At 38.1% G+C, this 8,384-nt stretch overlaps 1 pseudogene; it reads right to left on the reverse strand.

Annotated features, from left to right (window-relative positions):
- Positions 1 to 5,160: 5,160 nt before the first annotated feature.
- Positions 5,161 to 5,596, reverse strand: LOC130872079 (ubiquitin-40S ribosomal protein S27a-like; annotated as a pseudogene).
- Positions 5,597 to 8,384: the final 2,788 nt, after the last annotated feature.

Here is an 8,384-nt window from a genome sequence, read left to right on the forward strand (position 1 = left end):
GCCTTCCGCCCAATAGGCTACTGTGGTTTATATTTTGATACAGATATATTTTCCTGTTTTTCTGTTTTCTCTCTGTGCTAACAGAGAAGAGCCTGGAACTTAGATTGCTGTGGAGTTTTTTTTCTTATTGTTTAGATTGAGTCCTGCTGTGGCGCTGTGGGTGGCCCTGATACTCATTATGGAGTTCAGGCTTGCCAGGCATTCATGGTAATACTGTTGCCTCAGCCTCCCTTGTATTAGGATTACAGGCCTGAGACAGCATGCTCAGATGGTAGGTTGGAAAGAAGAAGCGGTTAGCAGATTTTCACACTTAAGATTTCCAAAATTCTGCATACAATATGGAAACTAGAGTTATAGGTCAGCCAGAGAGAAAACTGTGGATTCTCTATCAGCAGGGAACTGGCCTTAATCCCCAGCAGCACAACAAGATAGCAATAAAGAAGAATCGGCAAGGTAATTTATAAAAGGATAGGACACAGACTATGGAATACCTTTCCTGGGCAAGTCAGTGTAGACCCAGGAGAGGAACTGGCTGCAAGTGGACTTGGCAGATGAGCACAAAGCGTGTACTAGTCACATGATCTTACAGCAGTGCCTCCACACCAAGTCAAGAATCAGTGCTAGTGTTTTAAACCTAGTCATTTATGGAAGCAGAAGAGATGTCAAAGCCTATCATGGTCTAAGTAGCTCAACAGCCTTCAAGATCCGGGATTCCCAGCCAAAGCAAGTCACAGACACGTTTTAAAGGAATGTTCTTGAAAATCTCTTCCTTACCTGGGGTCAATACCTGCACGAAATCTCAATAAACTAGCACAGGAAACACAGTGGCATGTCTCTACATCTCTGCTCACCACCAGAGAATGGTCCATGATATGTTCACACAGTGTTTCGGCACCTTCATCAGCGTGAGTGAGAAGACAGTTTCTGAGCTGTGACAGAAAACATTGCAGTGACGAGACCACCGGGGAGGTACTGATGTTTCTGAGAAAGGAAAGATAAAATGCGACACATCTGAGAAGCCCAGGAAAGCCTGAACAGACTGACCCCAGGAGACGGACAGCAAAAACCAACTAAAGGAAGCCACAAGGAAGCGTTCGCCGAAATGATAGAAGTAGCCACAGAAGCGGTTTCTATCATGTTTCCTTTTTTCTATATTTCTCTATTGAAAAAAAGGTTCTTTCATACAACATATTTTGATCATGTTTTCCTCTTGCCCAATTCCAGCCAAATTGTCCATTTTTATGTTCTTTTTTTTCTCTCTCTTTCTAAAAAACAAAGAAAGCCAAACAAAAAAAAGACCCCACAAATCCCCCAAAAGACAAAAATAGAAACCAAAGTAGGCAAAAGACACACATACACACATGTCCAAACAAAGCAAACTGAGACTGAAAGTTCTCAAAAATACCATTGAGTTCCTCTTGAGTTGGTTATCTACTCCTGAGCATAAGGCCTACACTAAGCTGTGATTGGTTGATAAACTCAGTGAGACTCCATTTAAGAAAACTAATTTTTTCTTTGCCAAGATGCCTTCTTGTTAAGGATAGAAGCCTGTGTTCACATCTCTTTCTTAGTGCCGGGACATCATCTGACTTGAACCTGTATATATCATATTTTTTAACATTTTAGTTAAAAGATAAAAATAAAATATTTAGAAATTTGTGAGTAAATCTCTAAGCTCTCTTATAGGCAACAGCATGCTTGAATTTAAGAACTGGTGGAACGTGTAGGCAAGTCTGCCATGTTCTGTCTGTTAGTGACTTCCACAAATTCATATGTACTAAGATCTAAGTAGCATACATTAAAAAGTGGTGGCTCTATGAGATAATTAGCATCCTTGCAAAAACAAACGAAAGAAGGTGTTACTAGCTGGATGGTCCCCTTCTCCATCCATGTGAAAGCACAGAAAGAAACAGAACCTCCACACCTCAGCCTAGACACTTACTGCAATCATCTTCTTCTTAGATGTCCTAACCTTCATAAATGTGAAAGAGAAGTTGCAAATGTTCACACACTACCCACCTTAAAATATTTTGTTGCAGAAGCCCAAACAGATGAAATCCAAATTGTAAAATGTATAAATGATATTTATATAGCAGGTCAATTATTATTTTTGTCCTAAGGAATAAAGAATAAGATATTTTCCAATTGTCTATGCTTTTAGGTTTTTTTTCAGCATGGCAGATTTGGAGGCAAGAATAGTCATAATTTTTCAAAGAAATCTTAAATTCCTTCATCTGAAAGATAAGTCAACATGCCTTATTTTTTAAATATTTAGGACACTTACATATTATACCATCTATACCCCATAAAATCAGTGAGGTTTTATCAGGAAAGAAAACAAAGGATTTTAAATGAACATTAAATGAGGACAGTATATCAGTAACATCATATGAAATAAAAATTTTGGATTCTCCCCAAGGTGCAATGTAAATTATTTAAACCAACCTGTAGAATTTTGACTTGTTATACAATAATCACAGCAGAGGACCACACTCAATTATGGCAAACTTTATGGCTTACTATGAGAATTCATCATTTGTGAACTTAAGGCAGTGCTGAGAGAGGTTTAGCTCCTTCTGATTTGAAGTGAGACAGGCTCTCCTGGACATCGTTATTACAAAACAGAAAGTAGAAATTGATAAGATTGAGTTTTAATATGAGAGATTATCAAACAAAGAAAGCTGCAGAGCAACAGGTTACATTGGGAAAGATTTGTTTTCAAATTAGAGTTCTTAGTAGCCCTTTTCTCATACTCAGAAATGTCTAGAACAATAAGTAGGTGAGTACACGGTATTTGACAACATTTCAAAGACAACAGGCTATATGCTATGCATTTAACCTATATGCAATTTGAAAATAATAAATGAAAGAAAAAAATCTTCTCAGTTGTCAGCTAGTGTCTTTTAAAATAGTAAGATGTGTGTAGTAAAATATTAGATCACAATAGAAAAAGAATGCTGAAATTCTCAACTTCATATCTCTGTGTCTTTTTAAATGCAAAATTACTATCATTCAATTCAAAGGCAAAAGTAGCCAATAGCATTTTTCCTATAGTACCATTTTATCAAAAAGCAGAAAGCATTATAATATTTCAAAAGCAATATATGAAATAAAAAAAATTCAGAGAAAAATTTAGCGTGGAAGGGAGGAGAAACTGTGTAATTATAGCGCCATACCCCTTGTTTCAAAGCCAGTCTTTTTGTCCTCCACTATCTGCAGAGAGTTTATTTGCTTCTGACTTTGTTGGAATCAGCATCTTGCCCCAGGCAAAGTGAGGTAGTCAACCTTTGCTCATCTGTGGACTCAGTAGGGAGGCCAATAGTAAAAACAAGTCAATCGCTAGAATTTAATGTGTTGATTAAACTCTCTAGGAGTGCAGCTTGGTGAGAGTAATTGTATTAAACACCACAAAGGGTACTTTGCTTACATAAATGAGCCTACCTACTTTGCATTTACACATCAGGTTTTCTGGAGGCATTACCTACAAGCACCAATGCCAAGGCATTAGTTCCTCAATGAATACAGTCACAAATGGAACCCCTCTGCTACAAAATTTTCCTGTTCTCAGGAAACACTTTTGGTGTCAGTTTTTCTTATGAAAATCCCTTGTTCTGATGTCCTACATAAACGATGTTAAGTCTTTTTTTTTTTGAAGAATATAGCATTCAATAATCAGCAAAAGTGACTAGAGAAACTATCTTCCAGTTCTGCATAAAGTCTGTATGTCCAGACTATTTAGAAATTTGTCAAACTTCTAGATAAACTTTCCCCTGGTTTCTGCAGAGTCTTTTAGAAAAGAAACTAATGGCACACAATGTTGTTCTGTTTTACCCTGAACATTTCCCTATTACAGAAAAGAGACCATCAATGTAGAACTAGCCTGCCTTTTTTCCTCCTGTTACTCTAATTGGGGACTGAGCCTGAGTCCTGGCAGTTGTAACAGAGCAGGTTCTGCCCACCATCCTCAACAAGACATTTAAGAGAACTAAACTGATAGAGAAGAACAGAGAAAGGGATGTTTGTTTAATATTAGCCACACTGGAAAGAGAGTCATAAATCCAGAGACCCCGGGTTCCCTACTGCTTCACCTCCTAATGATGTGAAAAACCGTCTTCCATCAAGGTTTGATTCTAAAGGGGAGTCATAAAATACACATAAGTCAAAAGCTCAGGTGTGGTTCCCCAGCCACCGGTGTCTCAGCTCCAGTCTTCCCTTTGGGGCCTTGTGACAAGTTCTCAGTGTTTTCCTCGAGACAAATTTTCTCCTCTGCCAGCCATATCCTTCTCTTTTCTAAACATGATTTTCCCAGGTAAATTTGAATTTTTGAAGTCCATCATTTCAACAGTCTGATAGTCAAATGGAGGGACAAGATTTGGTCTTGATAATACTACCATTACTACCACCAGGCTGGATATACTCTCAGCTTCTTTACTTAAGGTATCAAATCATTGAACTTCATGTAAAATACAAACAATTGCAATTTCCCTAAAAAAAATAGAAGCAAAAACTATTTTTAGAGCAAGGTGTAAGCTTTCACCAAATCAAAGTTCAGATTTAACAAGACTTTCTTTAAAAATAACACTGCAAGGGGAGACAAAGACTGTTGGATCCATTGCAATAGAGAGAATGTTATAAGAATCTGTTCAAATATCCATCAACGAGGTAAAACATGAAGCTGGGCTGAAACAGGTAGCAAGAAATGGGGAAAAAAGTGTGGTGGGACTGAAGAAAGTGTCCCCCAGCCTTTCTATCACAGCCTTGGCAACCTCTCTGTGCTCCAGGAAAGAATGTTTCCTGTCTGAGATGCAAGTTGAAACAAAGGCCAGAAATCTGGAAAGGGAGACTCACAAGCAAAATCTGATTAGTAAGCATGCCTTTTCCAGTTGTCAGTTGGGCAAGATCTTCACCTTAGCATTTACAAAGCAGAGAGAGAGAGAGAGAGACAGAGAGAGAGAGAATGGGGACTACACATCTAACTTCATCACAATAAAGAACACAGCAGTTGGTCTTATACATGTGATGTGTTATGTAAGACTGTTCAGGGCCATAGCCTGTGTTCTAAGTGAAGAAGTCTGTGAAGACATGGGTTGGAAGGCATACAATCTCACATTTTGAACCTTTTTTCCAATTCCTGTCTTTTCATTTATTCATATACAACTACTAGTTTTCTGGCTTGTTGAAGCAATAAGTCAGTCAACACTTGGGACAGTAGTGTCTGTCAAAGTGGCTAGCCATGAAAATTTCAGCACCACATTCATCAGATGGACACTTTTGATGAAAATTTTGCCATTTTCATCCACCTTATAGTACTTAACATTCTTTCTCTTATGCATGTTCTTCTTGGGAGTGGTGGAAGACTTCTTCTTTCTTTTCATAGCACTATCATGAAGTGTCCACACAGGATGAATGTTTGAATGTTGTAGTCAAACAAAGTACAGCCATCTTCCAGTTGCTTACCAGCGAAAATCAGCCTCTGCTGATCAGGAAGAAATATTTCCTTATCCTGGATATTGACCTTTACATTTTCTATAGTATCTGAGGGTTCAACTTTGAGTGGATGTTTTTCCCCCATCTGGGTCTCCATGAAAATCTGCATCTTGGCAGCGGTTCCACCACAGATTGTAGATCCTTAAATTTTGAACTTTGACATTTGAGAAAAGCCCAAATTTAGGAGAGTCCCCATGATCTTCTTCTAACATTCCTCATGGAAGCAGACCAGAGAGTTAAAATGTATCCCCAAGAAAGGTCATAAAACCTTCATTTTAGACATTTACTCAGTATACTTCAGACGTATGCCCTTTAACTATACACTCAGCATACTTCAGACAGACACATTTTAAGTACACTAAGTGCATATGTAAAGGGAGGACAGAGGCATCTCCCCAAACACAGAGACCCACGAAGAATCCTTTCTGGTTTTGCTGAGCATCTCTGCACTGAGACTCATCATTAGGTTAGATATTAAACCCTCTTCACTCAGATCATGCACCCTCTTTCCACTCAGGCTTCTGCATAACTGTCACCAAATTTAACATAATAATACATTTCCTATTCTTTGGCTCCACATTTCTCAGAGGTGTCAGTTCACATAAAACAAGTAATGTCTATTTGTTTGCTTTTGTTATGAAAGTTCTGATCATGAGTCTCATGGTGCATTGTCAGAATACTGTGCAAGAATGAAGTCTTGTGAAGGGAATTCTGAGTGCTTGTGAGAAAACTCTAAGAAGACAAGACAAGAGTCATGTGACTTCAATTTAAAAAGATATAGTTTGAAATAAGAATTTTACTCATGTGACCTTTCTTAATCCTCAGGGTATAAAATGTTTGATGCTCTGAATAAACTTAATTATTGCATGAGACTTTAGTCTGACTCGTCTTTAGGGTTCACTCTCCCAGGTCTCACTGTCTTTAGAAAAATAAGCTCTGGGGGCCAGGTGGTGGTGGCACACACCTTTAATCCCAGCACTCAGGAAGCAGAGATAGGAGGATCTCTGTGAGTTGAAGGCCAGTTCCAGGATAGCTAGGGCTGTTACACAGAGAAGTCCTGTCTCGAAAAAAAAATAAAAAGTAAACAATGGATGATGGGATGTTTTTCACCTCTCAGGAATTCCTTTAACTTTCACTATTTTGATGAAGCACAAGTACTAGAGAAAAATTCAACATCACTGGCCTGTAATTAAGACAGTTGTAGCTCTAGTGTTGGCCTGAATTAAAAGAATTTCTGTACTTTATCAGATAAGGATAGTACTCCTTATCCTTATAAACTGGAGTTCTCTGAAAAGGTTGTATTTATATTAAATTTTCCCTGATTGTATGACCTTGAATGTCTAGAAATTATGGTTGAGAGAGGTGATTGTTATAGGCCAACATTCAAAATTGTCTTGAGCTATTTTAGGGTCTTTAGTAGCTATTTGCTTCCAAATTGTTTCTGAACTAAAGTTGTAGTGACTAAGACATAAACTGTTGGGAGTGTATTCCTAGGCCTAGTAGACCTCTAACCTCTACTTACCATAAAGCTAAGAATAAGACAACATTTGAAACCAATAGAAGAGATTTTTCTACCTTGCTAAAGCTATCTACCACTGATGAATTTTGCAAATACAATAATTCATGACTTTCTTTTTTTCCTGTGGTTACGAAAGATCCCTGAACATTTTAAGCATGAATGGAAAATGAAACATGACATTTGGAATACTTTGTACATGCCCTTGGCTATGGTCACTTACATTTAGCTCAGAATAACTTATTTTCTATAGAGTTATTATTTTACATTGAAGATTTTTATAGGCAAGGAAATAACCTCTTGTATATATGCAAATTGATTCCTCCATTGGTCTGACTAGAGAAAAAAAATATTGGGAAACTTGTTAAAGATGGTAAAGATTGTTGGGTAGTTGTTGGAGGAGGTTGTTCATTTGTTCCTGGTAGCCCAGACCCAAAATAATCACACAGAAACTATATTATTTGCAATACTGTTTGGCCAATAATTTATGCATATTTCTAGCTAGCTCTTATATTTTAAATTAACCCACTTTTATTATTTTATATTTTACTATGAGGCTTATGGCTTATCAGTACCAGTACACTGCATCTCCTCTGGCAGCTATAGGACCAAAGCATCTTTATTCATTAACAAAACACATTCACAGCATACAGAAGGAAATCCTACACCAGGTAGTAATGGTGCCTGCCTTTAATCCCAGCACTTGGGTGTTGACTGAGGATTTTGTCCTGCCTGGTTCCCACAATTGTTAAGTCCCAAAGAAATCACAGAGAGGTCTACATTAGTTATAAACTGATTGGCCCATTAGCTCAGGCTTCTTATTTACTAATTCTTATAGCTTACATTAGCCCATAATTCTTGTCTGATTTAACCACATGGCATGGTACCTTTTTTGGCGAAGTAGTCACATCTTGTTTCTTCTGTGGTTGGGTCATGACTGCAGACTACAGAATCTTCTTCTCAGCATTCTCGTTGACCCACCTCTACTTCCTGACTGATTGCCCCATCTATACTTCAGGCCTGACTACTGGCCAATCAGCATTTTATTAAACAAGTACAAGACACGAATGCTTACAGGGTAAAACCATTGTCCCACAGCACTCCCCCGGTTCCCCATAGTCCATTTTTTGGGAATGTGAGCATAGTTTTTCAGGCCACTTCCTTCTGAATTGGGGTGCTGATAATCTTATGGGGAACTAAGGAAAATTTAGAATTATGATCAAGTCATGACTGGAGTATCCTGTGAGGCTTGATTATCTAAGCCAGCAGTCTTGAGGTTGTTCTATATGTAGAACTCAGACATCTGGTCCTCCATTCCTATCAGAGATTTCTCGGGGGGCAGGGGGTCATCTTCCTTGATCAAACCTTATTTTTCCTAGCC

Source organism: Chionomys nivalis, chromosome 3 (assembly GCF_950005125.1).
Source record: "Chionomys nivalis chromosome 3, mChiNiv1.1, whole genome shotgun sequence".
Lineage (NCBI taxonomy): Eukaryota > Metazoa > Chordata > Mammalia > Rodentia > Cricetidae > Chionomys > Chionomys nivalis.